This window comes from Solanum pennellii, chromosome 3 (assembly GCF_001406875.1).
Source record: "Solanum pennellii chromosome 3, SPENNV200".
NCBI classification, from domain to species: Eukaryota; Viridiplantae; Streptophyta; class Magnoliopsida; order Solanales; family Solanaceae; genus Solanum; species Solanum pennellii.
Genome location: NC_028639.1, coordinates 14337928 through 14363270, shown reverse-complemented (window position 1 = coordinate 14363270; position 25343 = coordinate 14337928).

Here is a 25343-nt window from a genome sequence, read left to right as displayed (position 1 = left end):
ACACCTTCATGAGCCATGGTGAGGACCAAGATTCGTGGTCCCTCTCGTGAAGGTTAGGGCAGTAGTTAATGCCTAGGGACAACCTTGGATTTTTCTTGGCCCCTTCTCCATGTCACTTAACTCATGACATGTCTAACTACAAATAATCCACCCAAGTAACTTAATGGGACAATAAATAATACAACTTCTATAGACTCTCTTAGCCACCACCGAGTCATCGACTGGGTAGACACCAATAAAGTCTGTACTACATCGAGAAGTATTTCAAACTTCGCGGCCACAAATGGTGTTACAAAGGACAAATTAGCTTGGTGTTATACCAAGGCATATATATCAATATAAAATACTTTTAACATACCGGTCACCAAATTCGTGGAGGTCTCTTAGTAATCTTGGGATCCAAGGTCATAAACGCAGTTTTGCTTTTGGGTGTTAGAGTTTGGAACGCTTGGAGGAGCTTGTTTGACTTCTCCCCTTAGGCCGTAAAGGTTGGGAAACTCTTCAACTGATGACCACCCTTACCACAACCATAGAAACATTGGTCTCGTCTAGGTTACCATCATGATTCTTCAAATATTTTGCACAATTATGCCTATTCACATAGAACAACCACTACTACCTCCTTGAGTCTTAGGTTTATGCACACTATTCTTGTTGAACCTTGGTAATGCATTTGAGGAACCTTGGTTGGATAGCTTTTGTGAGAAATTTTATCGACGTTGTCCAACGGACCTAGCATTGGGGAAATTCCCATCACCAGTTATAGATCTCTTCACCTCTCCATTCCTTTTCTTGAGTATTGACTTACTCTATTTGTTGAGAATATACCATGATACTTGAGATATACATGTAATCATAAAAGCATTGTCGTACAATATTCTTTTTCAACAAATTCGGACACTCCCACTACTAATTTATTATCTTAGCCTTTGATTCTGCCACTATGATTGACACATACTTGGATAGTTGGGTTAAATTTAGAGCATACTCGTAACACTCATACCTCCTTGTTGAAGGTTAATGAACCCTTGCATCTTTAGTTCCCTCAACATTAGGGTGAAGAATCTATCAATAAATGCAAATTTAAAGATTTCCATTCTACTGACCCCTCTACTACGGGTTTGTAACACACCGTACCCAAAAACAAACCTTATTTCAGCTTTTCAGAAATTGCAAGTGCAATCTACAGACTGTAGTCTGAACTACAGCTCGTGTTGTACCATAGTTCACCACTGCAGCCCCTCCCTAAAACCCAGCTCATAAAATTTGCTAAGTCTCGACCCACGGACAGACCTAATGCCCATAAGTCAAACCACGGTCCCTATTCTATGTCCGTGTATCAAGACTTCATTATCCAGCCTCTAACAGGAACCACAATCGACCAGTATGGTCCGTAGCTGGACCTACAGACCGTAGGTGAAGGTTAGCTATTAGTTAGGGCTAAATTTCTAATTCTGTCAACTTCAAATGGTCATAACTCTTAGCACAAAATGAATTAGGTGTTTCATGACCTATTATATGATACATAATTGAATCCTATTTCCAAGGCCACTGAGTTTGCTAAAATTCAACCTTCGAGTAAACCATTATACCCATTTTAGCTAAGGCCTGTCGAGTAGACTCAAACGACAGACCGTTAGTCCAATCAGTCGATTACTCTGACAATAATTATTTCAGGAGTCTTTTGGTCTTTTCCTTGTTCGCTCAAACCCTAGGATACATCATTTAAAACCTAAGTAATGAGATTTTAGTTAGTTTAAGCCTATAAACATAGCTAAAACTTACCTATGTAAAATTATTAATCAAAACTTAGAAATTTAAAAGCAAGAGAGGAGAAAAAGGTCAAGAACCCTAGTTTAAGAATGCATCAAGGTTCCATCAGTTCCAGGCCCGAAATCTAAAGATTTCTCCATGGAATTCTTCACTAGGTATGTGGGATTTCACTAGTGGGTTCTTTTCACCCATTGGGTCCCTAGATATCAGTCAGATTCTTGATTCTCTTATAATGATTAGACGTAGGGTTTCTAGAACTTCAGTAGATTCATGAATTAGTTAGTTATATGTGCAAAATGAGATTACCATGTTATTACCCAAACCATCACATGAATTTCAGAACCCTAGCTATGTATTTATTTAGTGCTTGAATTACACATGCTAGGTCACCCATTTAAGTTACTTCATATATACATGCCTCAGACTCAGATTATTGCAGGAATTTCAGAACCTTAGCTCTGTATTTCTTTAGTTTCTGAATTACACATGCTAGGTCAGATAGTTCAGTTAGTCAGTTATACATGCCTAAGTTATTCATGCATCATTACAAGATTAATTGTTGCATTCTCAGTTTGCATGTTCAGTTTAAGATATCCAATATTTATAGAAACTTATTCATAATCAGTTAACCACGTAATTCATTGGGAATAGCATAATACCGAGTTGGACTAGAGTTTAGCGTACCCAAATAGTCTAGAACTACTAGCCCAATATGTTATTTGTCTCATATATGGGCATCAGTTTAGTGATCACATCAACATGTCTTTATACCTCTGGAACGGTATATTGGGTCCTCTAGATGAGATGTATACATCAGACTCCACATTTAGCTATGCGGTTTTATTATCGGTTATTAGTATCTCCTACAGTTCAATCAGACTCTATTGCACTGACCATATTTACAGTTCAGTTACTATTCAGTCTCAACATGTTATAAATTTGATCATTGCATCCAGTTAGCTCAGAATTCAGTATATCATGTTCAGAATACTATACTTGGTTTTGTGCTTAATCAGTTATGTTTCATTTCAAATTTACTCTATCCTACATGCTCAGTACCTTTCATGTACTGATGCATATGCATGCTACACCATGTCATGATGTAGGTTCAAATTCCCAGCATCTAGATCACGCTTAGATCGATTACGAATCTCCAGTTTAGCAGAATAAGTGGTGAGTCCTCATTCTCCGAGGACATAGTCATTAGTTTATTTTCAGTATTTTTATTTTTTGAGTTTCAGTTTTTGCTATATGATGTACTGTGATTACATGATATTTTGAATGCATTTCACTTAAGAGTTGTATGTGTCTAGAGCCTTTTTGTTGTAGTTTTAACAAGTTTTGTGTCTTGTTTTGCAGGAAAGATGTTCAGGCAAAAAACGAAGAAAACAACTTAAAAAGTGCAGAACCAGGCCTACAGAGGCTATCCACGGTTCGTCGTTCAATCGACGAATCATATGTGGTGATCGTAGATGAGCAACTCAAGCATTGGAAGAAAATCATGAAAGTCTGACTAAGTGCATGATCAGCGGACTGTCTTGTTGAACCGTAATTTGGTTCAAAAAAGATTTAAGTACCTAATTTTTCAAGATTCTAAGTGTGCAGCTACAGAGGAGCATCGACATCCTATAGATGGATCAACCAACTGTACTGTTGGTCCGTCGTTTGATTCAGAGAGGGTTCCATCCAGAGAGCAAAAATATTTTCTAAGTCCTCATAGACGGAAGCAAACTACGGACCGTTGATTGATCAACGGTCCGTCAGTTGGTTCGTTGATTAAAGTCGCGTACCTGAACAATACTTTCCTTATTTGAATTCCTTTTTTATTAAGACTTTGTTTTCTATAAATAGGATATTAAGCCTCCTTTTTGGGGATAACTACTATTACTTTTATCTTAGTTTATGTATTTGATATTGATTTTCGCAACTTTAGCAATTAATTGATTTCTAGATTTGTTTTTGAAGCTTATGATTGGAATTTCAAGTGGGATTTCTTAATTTATTATTCTTGCTAAGTAAGTTCATGATTTCTTCATCTAAAAATATGAATTGTGATCTTGCTAACATGGGTAACTAAATCCACGACTAGGGTTGTTGGAACCATGGGTAATTAACAAAGTATGACTAGCAATTAAGCAATTCTTGAATAGTGTTTTGCATGCATTAATAATTCTTTAAATTAGAAGTCTTTTTAACGTTGGACGGCGTTAGAACTTGCCTAGTTGCTACTTGCCGTACCAACGAAGTAGTTAATAAGAAAAGAATTATCAACGTAGATTTAGTGTGGTAATATCTAATAGGTTAATGTCGATTGGTGCGAAGTAATAACTAAGTCGTACATCAATAATGATGTCAAAATATGAGGCGATGGTAAGTGTTAGTAAATTATACACATGTAGCTATACCAAGGTGTGGGGTAAAATTCTCTAGATTCCGGACCGAGGATTTAAAGATACCTAACTTGTCACTTTGGAAGTATTGCTACTGCTAGAAATATTGCATTATGAACCTGCGGGGAACACATATACCCTAGTTACTCACTCATCTTTATTAAAACCAAAATATACTTTTGTTCATTAGATAAATACACTTATAAAAGGAATCGTTTACATCCATACTCTGTTCAAATAGTGCGAAACATTGTAGTGACTCAAAAAATAATCAATTAACTTAATTTTAAAGAATTTAATGAATAAACTAATTTTAAAGGAGTCGCCACCTAATTTTAGGAGAAAACTAGGAAACCATTAAATATCTTCGAAATCATTAAATTCTAGGTAAGGGGGCTCACATTATTCCGAAGGAAAGGTGTTAAGCACCCTTTGAAATCCACAAATGAGGGTTCCGACAAATTTATTTGTTTTTCAAATTGAGGAGTAAATAAAACTATACACAAGTATAATATGCATGCCATATACAAAAATAATAAAATAAAACAACAATAAAAACCGACCTAAGTTTGCATATCGCCAATAATATACACAACAATCAATAAAATTACAATTTCAATTTTGTTCGAATAGCTTCGATGGAAAGCAAGTCGGTGTACCTGTAAAGACACTTAGTAAAAGAGTTAGTACTAAATAAATATAAATAAAAAAATAAATAAATCAAATTATAACCTCAAAATAAAAAAACTGTTTTGAGGCCTTGGAAATCGACGGTAATTAATTCATCGACCATTTGAACAAGTAAATAATATAAACTTAACTAAATTTCTGTCTTTTACAATGTGGAGGCTTTCAAAACCGACAGAGAGATTCTTTCATTGGTCAAATTTTAAACCTACAATATATAATGTAATAAAAAGGCAAAATATTCCTAATAATTTGAGAAATATAACCAGCATATAAGAATCACTTAATCAAATAAATTACTCATCTCAAAATAATAACAATAAACAATTTAAAATAAACATAAAACTAGCAAACGAGGAACACCTATAATAAACGAATCCAGTATTGTAAACCAATAAAAATAGTATTATAAAAGAATATATAATCCGAATACTTCTCAAGTGACTGCAACAACAATATCATTAACAATATTGACGTCTTTCTTTCAAGTCAATAATAAGATATACTAAAAAGAAATCATAGTATTTAATATATATAATTCATACAACTATAATAATAAATAATAGACAACCAATATTAACAAATAACTCATCAAATATTAAAAATTGACTAAAGAAAATTAAACAAGATGGATCAGTGAAGAAACTTCAATAAATTACATGATAGAAAAGTTCAATGCAATAATAAAAACAAAATGTGTGCCAACAGTAACGAGATAGCAGTTGCAAATCCAGCATCAGCAATAGAGTTCTAATAAAAAGAATCGATCAAAAACAACGACGACACAATGATTAAAGGGGAGAAGGATAGAAACTGAGTTACTGTTGGGATTTCCTCGGAGATTCACGAGCTGGGCATATTTACTCATGTGAGATCTCGCTAGGGTTCTTTTGTTTTGCTGGAGTGGATGTTTGTGTGAGTTGTTGGTACCATTTTTGTTGCTATTCACCGGCAAAACTTGACCATATCTGGTAGAAATGAATGTGTTTTGTTTGCTTACATTACCGAAACTTTGAAACTCCTAGCTCACGTGATATCTGCAAAACAAAAGAACAATCATGGGGGGGGGGGAGGGAAAGGGATGGTGTTAGGTTGTTGAGCCTGATTAATATATATAACTGTTTACACGGTTTAACCTGATTAATATATATCCGAAGGAGGGGTTCGGTGCAGCGCCTCGACCTAAGTCTTAGGCTGTACAATTTATTCTCCATTTATTCTCTGTAACAAAAAATACTCTGATTTATCAATATATATACCCCACCGCGGTGGAAGTTTACTCACGGGGTGTTACCACGAAATATTGGTTTCTCTCTTTCTCTCTCCAGATCTCTCATCTCATTCTCTCTAAAGTTCTTGTGTTCATTATTCATCAAGTGTGGGTGTGTGGATTCGATTCTAAAAACTGGTATCAGAGCTAAGGATATTCAACACGATCACTGAAGATGGATAGTTCAAAGCTTTGAATCAAGAAGTTTGATGGATCCGATTTCAGTTTCTGAAAGATGCAGATCGAAGATTATCTGTACCAGAAAGATCTTCACGAACCGTTGACCGGGGTGAAGCTGGAATCCATGACGGAGGAGAAGTGGAAACTCTAGGATCGCCAGGATCTAGGGTTGATCTAATTGACTTTGTCAAGAAACATGGCGTTCAACATCGTGAAGGAGAAGACTACGTCCGGTCTATTGAAGGCACTGTCAAACATGTATGAAAAACCATCGGCAATGAACAAGGTATATTTGATTCGTAAATTTTTCAATTTATAGATGTCTGAGAATGGATCCGTTTCTGATCATATAAACGAGTTCAATATGATTGTGAGTCAACTCAATTCTGTGGATATTAATTTCGAAGATGAAATTAAGGCGTTGATTTTTATGTCATGTCTGCCCGAGTCTTGTGATAATGTTGTTGCTGCGATCAGCAGTTCTCGTGGATCTGAGAAACTGAAGTTTGATGAAATTCGTGATGTTGTTCTTAGCACAAGTATTCGCAAATGAGAAGTGGGAGATTCATCGGGCAGTGCTCTTAGCGTTGACCGAATGGGGAGAAGTAAGACGAAAGGCCAAAATCCACATGGTCCATCAAAATCAAAGAATCGAGGAAAATCCCCGAACAGATCAAACGTGACTTGTTGGAACTGTGGAGAAAAAAGGCAATTTCATACGAGCTGTACAAAGCCAAAGAAGAAACAGAATCAAAAATTTGGAGATGACAATGATTCTGTAAATTCAGCAGAGGACATTGGGGATGCTCTAATCCTTAGTGTGAACAGCCCGGTTGAATCATGGATTTTGAATTCTGATGCATCTTTCCATTCGTCTCCAAACAAGGAGTTGTTCAAAAATTTCAAATCTGGAATTTTTTGAAAGGTATATCTTGCTGACAATAAAGCCTTAGATATTGAAGGAAAGGGGGATGTTTGCATAAAGACCACCTCGGGAAACCAGTGGATATTGGTGGATGTCAGATATATGCCTGGGCTCAAGAAAAATCTGATCTTTGTTGGTCAGCTGGATAGCACGGGATATGCAGCAGATTTTGGGAAAGGTTCGTGGAAGATTGTGAAAGGTGCTATGGTAGTAGCTCGTGGCACCAAATCTGGAACCTTGTACATCACTGCAGCGTGTATTAACATGGCCGCTGTTGCTGAAGGTGCTTCCGGTTCATGTCTGTGGCACAACAGACTTGGACACATGAGTGCTAAAGGAATGAAGATGCTTGTTAAAAAAGGAGAATTAGAGGGTCTGAAGTCTGTTGATATGGGTCTTTGCGAGAGCTGTGTTATGGGCAAACAGAAAAGAGCAAGCTTCACAAAGACTCCTAGAGAGCCAAAGAAAGTGCGGTTGGAAATGGTCTATACAAATGTTTGGGGACCATCTCCAGTACCATCACTTGGAGGATCCAGATTATATGTTACCTTCATTGATGATTTTAGCAGGAAGGTATGGGTTTACTTCTTGAAACATAAGTCAGATGTGTTTGCAACTTTCAAGAAGTGGAAAGCTGAAGTTGAGAATCAGACCGGTTTGAAAGTCAAATGCCTAAGATCTGACAATGGAGGAGAGTATGAAAAATCAGATTTCAAGGCATTCTGTGCAGATGAGGGAATCAGATTTATGAGAACAGTTCCTGGTAAGGCAAGGCAGAATGGAATTGCTGAGAGGATTAACAGAACATTGAATGAGCGTTCAAGGAGTCTGAGGATACACTGTGGGCTGCCCAAAACATTTTGGGCGGATGCTGTGAGCATAACTGCATACTTGATCAACAGGGGACCATCAGTTCCTTTAGGGTTCAAGATTCCAGAGGAGGTGTGGACAGGAAAAGAACTCAAGTACTCACACTTGAGGACTTTTGGTTGCACTGCTTATGTTCATATTGATCTTGAAAAAAGAAACAAGCTTGATGCCAAGGCTGTGAAGTGTTACTTCATAGGCTATGGTTCTGATTTTTTTGGTTACAAGTTTTGGGATGACAAGAACAGAAAGACCCTGAGACATTGTGACGTGAAATTTGATGAGTCTGTCCTGTACAAGGACAGAGAGCAGAAGGTTCTAGAGTTTACATAGCAAGTGGGAGTTGAGGTTGTGTTAGAGAAGAGTAACCCCAGAGATGTCGAAGCAAATACTCAACCAACTCCTACTGAAGAATCTGAAGTGCAGCATGTTACACCTGAGCATGTGTTAAGGAGATCATCCATAACCATTAGGGCACCAGATAGGTATTCACATTCATTACACTATCTATTGCTGACTGATGAGGGGGAACCAGAGTCTTTTGATGAGTCCCTACAGGTGGAGGATTCGATCAAGTGGGAGCAAGCGATGGATGATGAGATGAGTTCACTTGAGAAGAACGACACATGGGTGTTGACTGAGTTCCTGCAGGGAAGAGAGCTTTGCTGAACAAGTGGGTGTTCAGAATCAAGACTGAACCAGATGTCAAAAGACGGTTCAAGGCTCGTTTAGTGGTTAAAGGATATTCACAAAGTAAAGGTATTGATTATGCTGAAATATTCTCTCCTGTTGTGAAGTTAACCTCTATTCAAATTCTGCTGAGTATTGTTGCTTCAGAGAATTTGCATCTAGAGAAAATGCATGTAAAAATAGCATTTTTACATGGAGATCTGGACAAAGAGATCAATATGCAGCAACCAGAAGGATTTGTGGTTCCAGGCAAGGAGCACATGGTGTGCAAGCTCACCAGGAGCTTGTATGGACTAAAGCAAGCACCAAGGCAATGGTACAAGAAGTTTGACTCCTTCATGACCAAGAGTGGATTCTGCAAAGCTGAAAAGGATCCATGTTGTTACTTCAAGAAATACACTGATTCATATGTCTTTGTACTCTTGTATGTGGATGATATGTTGATTGCAGGATCTAATATAAGGGATATTAACAATCTGAAGACAAGGTTGTCTGCAGCGTTTGAGATGAAAGATTTTGGGTCCAGCGAAACAGATTTTGGGGATGAAGATTTCTCGGGATAGATCTGCTGACACTTAAAATCTATCTCAGGAGTTGTACATTGAGAAGGTGCTGACCAGATTCAGGGTTAATGATGCTAAACCCAGGACTACTCCATTGGCAAATCACTTTAAATTGTCAAAGGAGCAGTCACCCAAGACTGCCGAGGAGCGTGATCATATGGCACTTGTTCCATATGCTTCAGCAGTTGGGAGTTTGATCTATGCTATGGTCTGCACTATACCTGATATAGCACATGCAGTGGGAGTTGTTAGCAGGTACATGGCGAACCCGGGGAAAGAGCATTGGGAAGCTGTGAAGTGGCTTCTGAGATATCTGAGAGGTACATACAGTACTTCACTTTGTTTTGGCAAAGGCAAGGTGACTCTATAGGGCTTTGTGGATGCTGATCTTGGTGGGGATTTTGACTCGAGCAAGAGTACATCCGGGTACATTTACACCATAGGTGGAACAACAATGAGTTGGATGTCCAGGCTTCAGAAGTGTATTTCTCTTTCATCTACGAAGCGGAGTATGTGGCAATAGATAAAGCTAGGAAAGAGATGATATGGCTGGGAGATTATCTGGAGGAATTGGGCAAGAAGCAGAGCAAGAAGATTCTTTACTCATATAGCCAGAGTTACATACAATTGGTGAGAAATCCAGTCTATCATTTGAAGACAAAGCATATCAGAAGGCGATACCATTTCACTCGCATGGCAGTGGAGGATGGTGATATGTGCTTGGAGAAGATAGAGGTTGCAAAGAACCCAGCAGACATGTTGATGAAATGTGTTGATGTTGGGAAACTGGGGTTATGCAAAACCTCGGTTGGTCTTTTGTAGTTGTTTCTACAGATGTTGCGGTGCGGTAAAGATGTTGATGATGAAGAGATTTTTTTTGAGAATGTATTTTTTGGATGACTGAATTAGTCCCCAAGTGGGAGAATTGTTAGGTTGTGGAGCCTTATTAATATATATAATTGTTTACGCGATTTAACCAGATTAATATATATCCGAAGGAGGTGTTCGGGGCAGCGGCCCGACCTAAATTTTAGGTTGTACAATTTATTCCCCATTTATTCTCTGTAACCAAAAATACCTTGATTTATCAATATATATACCTTACAACCGTGGAAGTTTACTCAAGGGGTGTTACCCGAAATATTGGTTTCTCTCTTTCACTATCCAGATCTCTCATCCCATTCTCTCTAAAGTTCTTGTGTTCTTTATTCATCAAGTGCGTATGTGTGGATTCAATCCTAACAGATAGTTTGCGTGTTTAGCTCTGGTTCATTGGAGCTCCTCGCTCCTCACTGGAGAGGCTCGCTACAGCAAGCAAAAGAGGAAACAGGGCTGAGAGTTTTCAAGAAATCAGTGGTTTGTGGATTGATTTGTGGTGGTGCGATTTGGATGTGAATCTGGTGATTTTTAGTTGTTGGAATGGAGATGAAGGAAAGTATGGTGGTTTAAGGTTGTTTGGATGGAGGAAATAGTGGTTGTTCCAGGTGGCTTTGGGTTGTTTTGCTCTTGGAAAATGCGAGGAAAGAGGTAGGGTGCTGGTTGCTGTTTGCTGCCAGAGTTGCAGTAGCATTGTGGTGGTTTTCATCGGTGACGGTGATTTGGTGTTCGTGTTGGTTTCGGAGGCTGTTTATGGTTTTGGGTTATTTGTTGAGAAAAATGTAGAGGCTATGGTGGAGTTTGGTTGTGATATTTGCCGGAAAAAATGGCGAGGGAGTTGATTTTGGAGGGTGGCGGCTGAGGGAGGTAAATGGGAGGGGGGAAAATTAGGGGTTTTCTCTGTTTGAAATTGTTTCTCCCAATGTCCCAAAATATTATCCACCCCCTTATTTTTGACCTAATAAAGCCTAAATAGAAAATTGTTATATAATGGGCCTAATTTATGGGTTCAAAACGGAGGCCCAAAATTGTTTGTTGATAAAATATCCATGTATTAAAATCTTATGCATATTTGAACAAATTTTTATTTTGTGAAAAATAGAAAAATAAATATTATCTAATGTAATAAATAAAATGAATATTAAAAATGTATTGAACGTAACTAATGACATGTGGAAAATGTAATTTTAGAATTAAGATATAAAATATCCTAAGTTTTGATATACAATGATAGTTATCGATAAACTTAATTTGAAATTATAAAAAGTATTTTGAACTATTAAATAAATAAAACTTTAATGTTATGAATTTCGAAAATGTTAGGCCAAAATTGGGTGTCAAAAGGAATTTGCTTCACAAAACTCCCCACCCCCTTTTACATACTTGTTTCGGAAAGACATTGAATAAACAAATATAATTTTGGGATAATGTTAAATTTAAACTATTTTCTGATGGGATAGACCCCAACCCACTAGTTGGGTTCTTTACCTAATAACGATCGCTTATGCTTCTTTAGGGAGGTGTAATTTGAGCGTATACAATTTTTGCGTCGCTGCCGAGGAATTCGGCTTTTGGATTAATTTAACAACATTATTGAACTTTAGTCAAATATTTCCTGATTTTATTTTTTCTTTTTTTTTGTTTCTCTCAGGTCTAACTCTAGTGTATGCCATATAGAAGAGCCGAGGAGAACCACTGACTCTATACGATCCTGAATTGAATCAAACCTTGCAAAGGATGGACAATCAAGGGTCCTAGTTAGACCAAAGAGAGGGAATGTAGTTGATAGAGCAGTCCACCAGCCTCCCATACCAGTTGATGCATATAACCTGGCACATGTTGAGAATCAGTTAGGTGATGGCTGGAGGGTGCAACCTCTAGTAGCCCCACGACCTCAATAATACTAAAGGGGCAACGTGAACATTGCAGACTCTGATGGACTTCTTGTCCTACCTCCTTTAACTCATGTGCACATATTCTTAGCGAAGAGTAGCTTGATGCAGATGCTCACTGTGAGGGGCTTTTTTGCGGGACTGCATTATGAAGACCCACATGCTCATATAGCTAAGATAAGGTCTATTTGCAAGAGTTGTGTAGGTAGACAAGACTTGGATATGAATATCATCAGGCTGCGAGCGTTTCTCTATCACTGACATGAGATCATGCTATGGTTAACTAAGCTGCCCTACAACTCCGTCTATACTTGGGATAAATTGAGAGATGTGTTCTTAGCAAGGTACTAAACAATTTCAAGGATGCTCAACCATAAGGATAAGGTGAACAATTTTGTGGCATGACCTAGAGAATCGGTGAGTAGCTCTTGGGACAGATTTACTACATTCGTGAGGGGTGTCTAGAATCATTACATTGATGATGAGTAAATGAAGCGGTTCTTTTATAGAGGTCGAGATGACAACAAAAAATCGGTGTTTGATACTATTCCTGGTGGATCCTATGGGGAATGCACTTATGTTGAATTACAGAGAAGTTAGAGAAGATATCTCGCTACAATAAGGCTTGGAGAACTAGAAAGTCGGACACTGGGCGAAACACCTTCTCTGTACAGGCTATAAACAAGCAACCACAAATGAGATTCATGAATAGATGGCACAAATGAGAATTGAATAAGGGTTGGTCTTGAAGCATGTGAACGGAGACGTAGAGAAGGTAAATGTGGTAAACTATTACACTAAACCACCACAACCGGCATATGAGTATTACTATGAAGCGGATGCATATGTATTTAATAATCAGATGGTGGGTTTTCGACGAAATGCCCAAGGTTTCAATTAGGACAATTGGCGCTAAGGTAAAGAAATCCAAGGTCGGAACTATGGTTATTACAACTGAGAGGGTCAATATGTTTGAGATGGGAACTATAATGATGAGGACAACTTCATTTCGAATAACTATGATAACATGAATGATTGGGGTGGGCCATGTGTTCCCCCTCAAAATTGGGAAGCTGCCCTTAGGGGCAATAGTGGTTCTATGACGCGGGTGCTGTACAAGATGATGAGGAGTTTGAGTCAACTTAAGAGAATGTCAAGGAGTTGATAAATGACCTATCTGGCATTGGACAAAAAGATGATGCACATGCGATCTCGATAAAGCATCTTGAGTTATAGATAACTTAGTTGTCTACTACTGTGAACCCACACCAACCCAGAAATTTTCCAAGCAACACTATCTAGAACCCAAAGAATGATAGGCATTACATGGCAGTCACTATTCGAGGAGGTAAGCAGACCATTAATACACCTATGTCGTCTGTAGTAGTAGGTGACATGAGAAAGGATGATGATGTAGTAGAAGCTAGTGGAGAGTTGGGGGATGCAACAACACAAGAAGCAGGGTTATCTTAGAAAATGGTCCCCATACCTAGACCTCCACCACCATTTTTACAGAGATCACTGAAGAAAATGAAAGATGGTAAATATCGCTGATTTATCACTATGTTGAAGCATTTTTCCATCAATATTCCGTGATAGAAGCTTTGGAGAAAATGGCTGAATATGCTAAGTATATTAAAGATATGGTGACAAAGAAAAGGCCGGTGAGTTTTGAATATGATGACAAAATGCAACATTGTAGTGTTATTGATACAACATCTCTTATGCAAAAGAAAGAGGATCAGGGTGCCTTCACTATTCCATGTACTATAGGGTTGCTACAATTTGCCAAGGCGCTGTATGATATTGGTGCAAGCATAAATCTCATGCCACATTCAATTTATAAGAAGTTAGGCTTGGGAGACCCGAAGCCTACTACAATGCGATTACTAATGGCCGATTGAATTGTGAAGAGGCCCATAGTTGTACTCCATCATATGCTTGTGAAAGTGGAGTCAGTCATCTTTCTGACCGACTTTGTGATTCTTGACTCTGAGGTTGATTTTTAGGTCCCTATTATTCTAGGGAGATCATTCCTTTATCTGGGCATGCATTAATTGATATGGAAAAAGGGCAGATGAAGTTTAGGTTGAATAATGAAGAAGAAACTTTCAATATCTCTAGGTCCATGAAGCAAAGTGGTGAGCTCCAAATAGTATCTGCTATATCCTACAGAGTTTAGAGTCTATCCTAAGTGCAAATTGAAGAGTGACTAGCTGTGGAGGCACTAGCCGCGGTCATCATGAATTTTGAGACTGATGTTATTGAAGAGTTTGATTCTTTGGTGGCCTCACTTGAAAGAAACGAATATCGTTCAAAGCTGAAGAAGTTGGAGTTAGATATGAAGTATCACGAGTCCTCCTGTGAGACCATCTATTGTGGAGACCCCAAAATTATAGCTTGAGGCTCTACCACCTCATATGAGGTATGTGTTCTTAGGTAGAGATGACACTTTTCCGGTGACTATTGCACCAGAGTTGAATGAGCAACAAGTCATTGGTTTGACTATTGAGGATGTTATTGGGATCCCTAAAGGTTTTTGTTCCCAAAAATTCCAACTCATGCAAGATCACAAACCGATTATTGAGCACCATAGAAGGTTGAATCCACCGACGCAAGAAGTAATGAAAAAGGAGATCATCAAGTGGTTAGATGACGGAGACATTTATCCTACTGCGGACAACAGTTGGGTGTGTCATGCTCAATTCGTGCCTAAAAAGGGTGGGATGAGTGTGGTACTTAATGAAAGGGACAAGCTTGTTTCGATGCGTCCAATGACCATATGGAGAGTTTGCATGCACTATCGGAAGTTGAATTCTTTGATCGAAAGGACCATTTCCCATGACCTTCATTTATTATATGTTAGACAAACTTGCAAGAAAGGGATGATATTGCTTTCTTGATTGTTATTTGGTCTACAACCAGATCTCTATTGCCCCGAAAGATCAAGAAAATACCACTTTCACTTGTCCTTATGGGACTTTCACATTCAAAATGATGTTGTTTTGTCTATGTAATGCACCGGCCACCTTCCACTGTTGTATGATGTTGATATTCTCTGGTATGGTGGAGGACACTGTTGAGGTATTCATGGATGATTTTACTGTGGTTGACGACTCCTTTGGTCAGTGCTTGAATAATTTGACTGAGGTGCTCAAGAGATGTGAGGATCGCAATTTGGTGCTTAATTGACAGAATTGTCACTTTATGGTGAAAGAAGATATAGTTTTAGGCCATCGAATATTAGAGAAGGAGATAGAGGTGATCTGGCCAAAGTTGAGGTGATAGAGAAGCTTCCTCCAGCCATCTCTGTAAAGGGTGTGAGAAGTTTCTCAGTAATGCTGCCTTTAATCGGAGTTTATTAAAGATTTCTCAAAATTGCACATCCTTTGTGGAAACTTCTCCAAAAAAAAATGTATGTTCTACTTCGATGAAACCTGTCTGAACGTATTTGGCGAGTTAAAAGGGAAGTTAGTGTCCGCGCCAATTATTATTTCACCAAATTGGAGTGACCTATTTGAGGTGATGTGTGATGCAAGTGGGTTGAACTTGGTGTGGTATTAGGACATAGAGAGGATAAAATCCTTTACCAAATTTACTATGCGAGTAAGCCCTGAATGAAGCCAAAAAGAGTTACACTGTAATTGAACAAGAACTTCTCACGGTGGTGTTTGCATTTGAAAAATTTTTCTCCGATTTGCTTGGCACGAGGTTCATAGTGCATAGTGACCATTCTACTTTGAGGTATTTGATGGCGAAGAAGGATGTGAAGCCTTGTTTGATCAGACGGGTATTGTTACAGCAAGATTTTTATTTTGAGGTGAAAGATTGAAAGAGGACTGAAAATCAAGAAGCCGACCATTTTTCCAAATTGAAGGATGAAGCTATTCATGAATTGGGGGAAAAGCTTGTAACTGACGATCCGTTCCTAGATGATCATGTATTGGCTGCTTATCAGGTTCTGATCCCATGTTTCGCAGACTTTGCAAACTATTTGGCCAGTGATTTGGTCCCTTCGGATTTGACCTTCCACCAAAGGAAAAAGTTCATGTATGTTGTGAAAAACTTATTTTCGGATGAGCCTTATATCGGAGTTGTGCCAATGGGATTATTCTCCTCTGTGTACCTGAGGTTGAAATGTTGAGTGTTCTGGAGGCGTGTCATTCATCACCTATTGGTGGGCACCGTAGTGGTATTCTAAATGCACACATTATTTTGCAGTGTGGGTAATATTGTCCTAACATCCACCAAGATGCTCATGAGTTTGCCAAATCATGTGATCGGTGCCAACGAGATGGAAGAACTTCAAAGAGGCAAGAACTACCGTTGAATCCTATTCTGCTAATTGAGCTATTTGATGTATGGGGAATTGAGTTTATGGACCTATTTGTGAGTTCTCATTGGATGAAGTATATTCACGTGACGGTTGACTATGTGTCGAAATGGGTGGATGTCACGATCGGGGAGCACCCACTAAAAGTAACTTGCATCGTCGTCCTCGAAGAGGACTTAGAATAGCTCTTAGCATTCGTCATTACATGTCATAGGTCAAAGACAAGGAAAATTTAAAACATTTACGTAGTGTATCTTTTATAAGCCTCTCACTTAAAAGACATCAAAAACATAAGAATTAGCCTAAGAACCTTGTCTCACATTAAACCATCTAAACGAGTACAATTCTTTGGACATAGCCGATACAACTCAAAATGTTGTTATAGGCTTACATTAATAAGTCTTAAACGATAAAGGAAAGAAAAGAGTGTCTTAGACATAACAACAACATCTTTAGAATAGTAAAAGGTATGATCCTAGGACATGAGGTCCTACCAACAACTTAGAGGAAAGTGTCCAAGTATTCTTTAAAAGTGGCCTTATATTTTCCAGCGGGTACTACAAGACCTACACCACCTTCTTGAGCCACCATGGGCACCCCCGGAAGGTGATTCCCGACGTAGTCTTTGGCTTATGTCTGATGTGGAGCGCACACTGATCAACTTACCAACCGGGACTACTTCCAATTTAGAAGGGTTCTCAGCGCCATGCTCTTAATCTACTACAACATCAGGGTCGAATCAATCCTCAAGAACCAAAGTGGCCACCACATCCGACTCCAATTCTCACGGAGCCACCGAATCTGGGAATAAAGACCACCAAGCCTCGTCTGATGAGGAGACTAGTTTGGAGTCTGAACTCGCACACCTAATGTATGACCCCACTCTTATTATAGCAGAATAAAATCGGTAGTGCATAAAGGGACAATGGCAGATGTATAGAGATGCCAAAATGCTCACTAACAAGGGGGTTATGACCCGATTGGTTACTGAGGAACGTTGAGTCCTCATAGGGAGTTTGCAAGCAGTCCCAGAGGTTCACCGACTCATTAGTTTACACAGGTGCGAATGGATGGCATGGATATTGGACTCATAAAGCTAGGAGGTTGTTCAGGAGTTCTACGCCTCCTATGGTGCTACTCTCCGGGGGTCTTCCACAAGTAGGACAAACGTGCAAAGCAAGACCCCCTCATATACATTATGGTTCGAGGACACAAGGTGGACATCGCACTGGCCACTATACGTTGATTCCTATATGGTCCCACCACTGGTACCATATGGAGAATTAACACCGCCAAATTTGATTGTTGGTGGGACACAGTCCGGGGTGATGACTTTCAAAGGAGAATAGAGAAGAGGGAGGCGGTAAAACTGTGGTTAGCTTGGTATATAGCAGCGGATGGGGAAAGAGCTTACTGGGTTATAGATCCCCGAGGGACCATATAAAATGCTACACCTTTGTGTCCAAATTTTTGGATGTTGGTTAGACATCGAGTATCGCCCACAAAGGTCGATAATGTACTCACATGGGATAGGGCCGTGATGGTGGCAATGCTGGTAGCTGGGTTGGAGATAGACTTCACACTGATGATTTTAGCAGAGAATTAGGAGAGGGCATTAATGACCTATACCACTAACCCCTTCCATTGTCTTATTTTTGGATGTGCATGGACGCAGAAGTGCCAATATGGCAATGTGACACACTCCGTTGACCAACGAGGATATTTGATATAGGCCTCCTCAAGGATGAGGCTAATGTAGCGGCACCCTGCAAAGGGCCCCAAATAAAGGTTCCCCTGCAGAGCGAGAATTTGGCAGACATGGTAGAGCTAGCCCAAGTGGCTGACAGTTTTGTACCAGAGCATGCTCACCCCACTCCGTTCTCATGCCATATGCAGCCAGTAGGTACCCCAGTTTGTCTAAATCCACACCACCAGCGACAGTAGTAATCCCTCTAGCTCCTGTCCAGAAGTTAGAGGCACAAATGGCCACCCTGCTCCATCATATTCAGTCATGGATGCAGAATTCCATAGCATAGGCAAAGGACCGCATAGAGAAGCGGGTGGCCAAGCATCAAATTCAGGAGGTTTATAAATGTTTTGATGCATTCGACCTGTGTGTTCTAACACGACCAGCCTATGCCACTGACCTCACTACCTTTAGACTGAGTTGGCCAGCACGCGAACCGACTTTCATGCCATCTTAGAGATATGGGGGGATGATCCAGAGAGTTCTCCGACTGAGCTAGCTGAGGACACTACACTTGAGGCCCTATTCAAGGGGCCTGCTGAGACACAACCCAAGGCACATGTTCATAGGAAAAAGCACCGCTCTACTCACACCAATGAGGCTGGTAATGAGGCTCGAGTAAGAAAGAAAGAGTAGAAGGAGATGAAGCAGGCTATGAGGTCCTTGTTAGTAGATGAGCAGATGCGCCAGAATAGGGCCCAAGAGATAGCTGCTGGTACATGCATTTCTGTGCCGGTGAGCAGAGCGAGGAGCACTGTTGATGGTGTAGAGATCAAGCGGATGGCACCACTAATGGTGCCATCTTTAGAGATGTGGCCTCCACTAATGGTGCCCCCATTGTTGATCCTGCGGGTTCTGGGTTATTGGACCCACCCACTTGTTGAGCTATCTTCGACGCTATGCACCAAATTTTTGCTTTACCTACCAACCAGTGTCTTTGATTCAGTATGCATTAGGGACAACTGCACAAAATATTTGTTGGGAGTAAGGTGAATGAAATGTGAGTGGTAGGGTGAAGTCTGAGTAGCCCAACTAACAATCCTCTCTTGGGGTTTTCTTGCACGTATTCTTTTTCCCCAAGAGACTTTTAAATTTCTGTTGAGCAGACATATATTAGTTAGTATAAGTGTAGAAGCAGGAAAGATGAAATCATGATGGCTAATGAAAATGATACTCTATCTATGGTAGTTCTTGCATCTATAGGTTAAGATAAGTTTAAAGTGTTGGCTCTAAACATGACACAAATAGTCACCAAATACATTACCTACAACCAAAAGCTGAACTGGGAAATCAGATAATCTGATAGTGCAATGATGTACCAAGAGAGTGTGAGGATATTCGAGTGCTCAACACTTGGTGCCTAACTAGAACATGCCCGGTTAGTCTTGCGAAGGAAATCAACTCTAGAAGCTAGGAATTGATCTAGGCCCTTGTTTGAAATAGCCCATATTTACTCTAAAAGAAGTTGACCAAATGAAATAATTGTCCCTTTTGATCCAAATATGTTGAGCCTGTAATAGACCAATTTTTTGATACACCAACTCAGCTTTATAGGGTCTAATATTTTGGATCCAGTCCCTCCTTGGACATGTTCACCTAGACTCAGGTGAAAAGCCTAGGTTTAGGGTGTCTAATGCAAAAAGTGACCTTATCTTGCCCAGACCTGACATCGGGTAATGTGCACCTCCACTCATGGAAAAGCCATGATTTGCAGGTTGTTATTATGAGAGATGACCCACAAATGGGTGTGAAAAGAGTTTGATATTGAAAAGAAAAGCTTAAGTAAGAGAAAGTTGTGAATTTAAAAAAAATGTTTGAAAAGAACAAATATCAAAATAAGAAGAGAAAATAGAGTTTTCTGAAAGAAAGCAGTAAGTCACATCTAAGAGGGGAAATAAGGCTAAGGAAATAAAGGAAGTTAAATAGGGGTCAAGAGAAATAAAAAGAGGTATAAAGCTTAGTGGTAATGTCAAGGAGGGACGAAAGTCACTAAATATACTAAATGTACCACACCTGGCCCTGAGCCTACATTATAAGCCAAGAAAGTCCTACTGTGATCCTAGAGTCTAGTTTGGCGAAAATAAGGGCAAGCCTATCGTGTGGAGAACTAACTGTATTTGAAATAATTCCTAAGTGCGAGTGTTGATAAATATCCTTGTACCAAAACTGCATAATTAGTGTGTGCAAACTGAGGATTTCTTATGAAGTTAGGGCACTAGTTGCATTATGAGAAAAATTGAACCTTGGTGAGAGGAAAAATAGTAGAAGCGTCTGTTGCATGGTGAATTTATGTCATGATGTGATCCACATGAGTTAGCGTGATGAGCTTGAGAGCCTAGGCCTACACTCAATCAAGAAAGAGTTGGGATAGATAGGCGCATGATTGAGATAACTTAAAGTGTGTGCTTCTATGCAAGTGTCATTTTGACTCATAGTGTGTCGCTTGAGGACAAACATTGAATTAAATTGAGGGTGTTGATGTACCCTGCTTTCACAGTATTTCAAATGCATTTCACTTAAGAGTTGTGTGTGTCTAAAGCCTTTTTGTAGTGGTTTTACGAAGTTTTTTGTCTTGTTTTGCATATAGATATTCTGGTAGAAAGCAAAGAAAAAACTTAAAAAAAGTGCAGAACTAGACCTACGGAGGCAATTGACGGTTCGTTGTTCAATCAACGGACTGTAAGTGGTGATCGTAGAAGAGAAGCTCAAGCTTTGGAGGAAAATCAGGAAAGTTTGTCTAAGTATGGAACTACGAGAGGCAATGATGGTCCGTTAATTGATCGACAGACCGTATTGGTGAACCGTTGTTTGGTTTAGAGAAGGTTCAGTACATGATTTTTTAAGATTCTAAGTATAGAGCTACGAAGGAGCATCGACGAACCGTAGATGGATCGATGGACCGTACTATTGGTCCGTCATTAGATTTATGAGGGTTCCATCCAGAGAGCAAAAATATTTTCTAAGTCTTGATTGACAGAAGAAAACTACGGACTATCGATTGATCAACAGTCCATTGATTGGTTTGTCGATCGAAGTCGAGTACCTGGACATGACTTTCCTAGTTTGAATATCTTTTGCATTAAGACTTTGTTTTCTATAAATAGGGTATTAACCCTCGTTTTTGGGGTTAGGTACTAATACTTTGTCTTATTTTATGTATTGGAGATTGATTTATGCAAGTTTAGCAATTTATTGACTTCCATATTCGTTTCTGAAGCTTGTGATTGGAATTTCGAGTGTGATTTCTGGTATTCTTGTTGCAAATTAAGTTCATGATTTCTTCATCTAAAAATATGAATTGTTATCTTGCTAAAATGGGTAACTTAATCCACAACTAGGGTTGTGGGAACCATAGGTAATTAACAAAGTATGACCAGCAATTAAGCAATTCTTGAATAATGTTCTGCTTGCATTAATAATTCTTTCGTTTAGAAGTCTTTTTAACTGTGGACAACGTTAGAACTAGCGTTGTTGTTACTAGCAGTATCAATGAGGTAGTTAATAAGAATAGATTTATAAACATAGATTTAGTATGCTACTATTTAATAGGCTAGTGTCGATTGGTGTGAAGTAATAACTAAGCCATACATCGATTATGATGTATGATATGAGGTAATGACAAGGGTTAGTAAATTATACACACTTAGCCGGACAAAGGTGTGGGTGAAATTCTCTAGATGTAGGACCAAGGATTTAGAGATACCTAACTTATCACTTTGCATGTAATACACTAGGGAAGGATTGTTATTGATAGGAATACTGAGTTATATACCTGTGGGGAACACATATACCCTAGTCACTCTCTCATATTGATAAAAACCAAAGTCTACTTTTGTTCACCTTGTAACTACTCTGTTAGAAGAATTTGTTTCATAACCTCCCCCCCCCATTACTACGTTATTTTAGAAAGACATTGATTAAACATATATAATTGTGGGTTAAAGTTAAGTCTAAACTATTTTCCTCGTGGGATCGACCCTAACCTACTAGTTGGGTTCCTTACTTGATAACAATCGCTTATGCTTCTTTAGGGAGGTGTAATTTGAGTGTATCACTAGACTTAGCTTGAGCCTGTCCCAGCCTTTTGTAGTCAGTTAGAGGCTACTTTCAGACATTGTTAGTTTCAACTTAGTATTGAGTTAATATGTTCTTTTAATTAAACTCATTAGTTTCAAATATCTCATTTATAGTATATGGGTATTTCACATCTTTTTATTTTAAGTATGAATTAGATTTCACATCAGTTAATTATCTTTAGTATGGTCATGATCAAGCAAACAAGGTTAACGTGGGATCACTCGTGGTCCTAGGTCCCGTATACACATCTAAAGATAGCTCGGGGCATGAAAAACTTGATATTTGAGCACTAGGTTTAAATGTCCTAGGATGTCTGAAAAGCTGCACTAAGTAGAGTCCTTTTCATGAATGTAAAGTGCATTACATCTAATGAGACAGAGTCTATGAAGTATTTTAGGAAAAAACTCACCTTCTTGTTACTCTTCTCATGCGTAAGGTATGATCTAATTCCATTCTAACTCGATGTTCTACATTTTAGATCATGACTCCTCGTAGAGATAACACTAGGAATGGTAATGCACACAACACTAATGCACTTATTCTAGTACCATATAAGAAAGTTTTGAAATGCCAATTCAACTTTTGGCTCAGAGAGTTTTCAACTAGATCAATAAACATGTTTCGGTTCCTATTAACATAAATGATGGATCAGTGGCAGCTAGAGTTGATGATTTTTTAAAGATGAATACACCTGATTTTTAAGGTTATAAGTTGGTCACGACCCACAAAACTTCATTGATGAGGTTAAGAAAATCATTAGAGTGATAAAAGTGACAGGTAATGGTAGGGTTGAGTTGGTATCCTACCAGCTTAAGGATGTGGCACACATACGGTACACTTAGTGTAAAGATCCATGGTTGACTTTATATTTTGTACTCCTTACATTCAAGTCCAATTCAATATCAGTCCAGAAACTCTATCCGAACCTTTTTTCAGTCTCTACTCCAGTTCGTGACCCAGTTATAGCTAGATGGGTATAGCGAAATTGCTTTGTCACAGTCTTTCAAAAAGTCACCTCATTATATCTTGTAGAGTTCGAAATCGTAGACTTCGATGTCATTCTAGGCCTGGACTGGTTACATTCCTATTATGCCTAAGTCGATTTTAGAACAAAGATTTTTCATTTTCAGTTTCCAAATGAACCAATATTAGAGTGGAAAGGCAGTAGCTTAGAGCCTATGGATCGATTCATTTCATACTTTAAGGCAAGAAAGATGATCTCTAAGGGTTATCTCTATCATCTAGTTTTGGTTAAGGATTCTAGATTTGAAACCTCAACTCTTGAGTCAGTTCAAGTAGTTAGTGCGTTTCAAGAAGTGTTTCCAAAATATCTTCCCAGAGTCCCTCCCAAAAGGGAAACGACTTTGGAATTGATCTCCTTCAGATACCTAACCTATTTCTGTTCCTCCTTATATAATGGATACAATGGAACTCAAGGAATTGAAAGAGCAGTTGAAAGACCTTCTAGATTAGGGCTTCATCAGACCTAGTATTTCGCAATGGGGTGCACCAGTTTTGTTTGTAAAGAAGAAAGATGGTTCTCTCATAACGCGCATGACTATAGACACTAAATAAGGTCCCAATCAAGAATAAGTATCCCATCCCCAGGAGTGATGACTTGTTTGACCAACTTTAGGGTGATAGTCATTTCTCAAAGATAGACCTCAAATCGGGTTATCTTTAGCACAAAGTCAAATATAGTGACATTCCAAAAGTAGCCTCCAAAACTTGGTATGGTCAATATGAATTTGTCGTTATATCATTTAGACTAACCAATGCTCTTGCAACTTTTATGGATTTGATGAACAGAGTGTTTAAATAGAACCTGAACTTGTTTGTTATCGTCTTTATTGACGACATCCTTATTTACTCTAGGAATGAGGAAGAACATGTGAGTCATTTGAGAGTTGTTCTGCAGACTCTCAAATATCTCAAATTATTCAATAAGTTTAGCAAATAAGAGTTCTAGTTAAAATCTGTTGCTTTCCTCGGTCACATTGTATATAGTGAGGAGATCCGAGTGGATTGGCAGAAGATAAAAGTAGTGAAACAATGGCCCATACCTACCTCTGCTACATATATAAGAAGTTTCTTAGGCATAGAGGGTTATTATAAAATGTTCGTGGAAGAATTTCATTCGTATCCTCACCATTGAATTGGTTGACTCAGAAGATGGTCAAGTTTCAATTGTCAGATGACTGAGAAAAGCTTTTCAGAATTGAAAACTAGACTAACTACTGCTCCTATCTTGAATCTACCAGAGGGTTCAGATAGTTATGTAATCTATTGTAATGCATCAAGAGTTGGCCTAGGTTGTGTGTTGACGCAGGAAAATAAGATTATATCTTATGCTTTTTGACAACTTAAGGTTCATGAGAAGAACTATCAAACTCATGACCTCGAGCTTTCAGCAGTGGTGTTTGCATTCAAGATCTGGAGACACTACTTGTATGGTGTTCATGTGGATTTGTTCACTCCATAAGTGCCTTTAATATGTGTTCACCAAGAAAGATTTGAATCTTTGTTAGAGAAGATGGTTTGAGTTCCTTAAGGATAATGATATGAGTGTGCATTACAATCCTTGTAAGGTGAATGTAGTAGCAGATACTCTTAACAGATTATCTATGGGTAGTGTAGCCTAAGTTTAGGAAGAAAGGAAGGAACTAGTGAAGGATATTCACAGGCTTAGTCGCTTGGGAGTTCACCGTTTGAGCATATCAGATACTGGTGTAACAATTTAGAATGGGGCAGAATCTTCTTTGGTAGTGGAGGTTAAGGAAAAGCAAGACAATGATCCAATCTTGCTTGAACTTAAGGGTGTAGTCCATAATAAAATAGTGGAGGTTTCCTCCCAAAGGGGAGATGGTGTACTTTGCTATTAGGGTAGAGTGTGTGTTTCTGATGTGGGTGATTTGAGACAACATATTCTTACAGAAGCCTATAATACCAGATATTCTATTCATCCAGGTGCCACGAAGATTTACCGTGATCTGCTGGAAGTCTACTGATGGAATGGCATGAAAGGGAATTTAACAGATTTTATGAGTAAGTGCCCCAATTGACAACAAGTCAA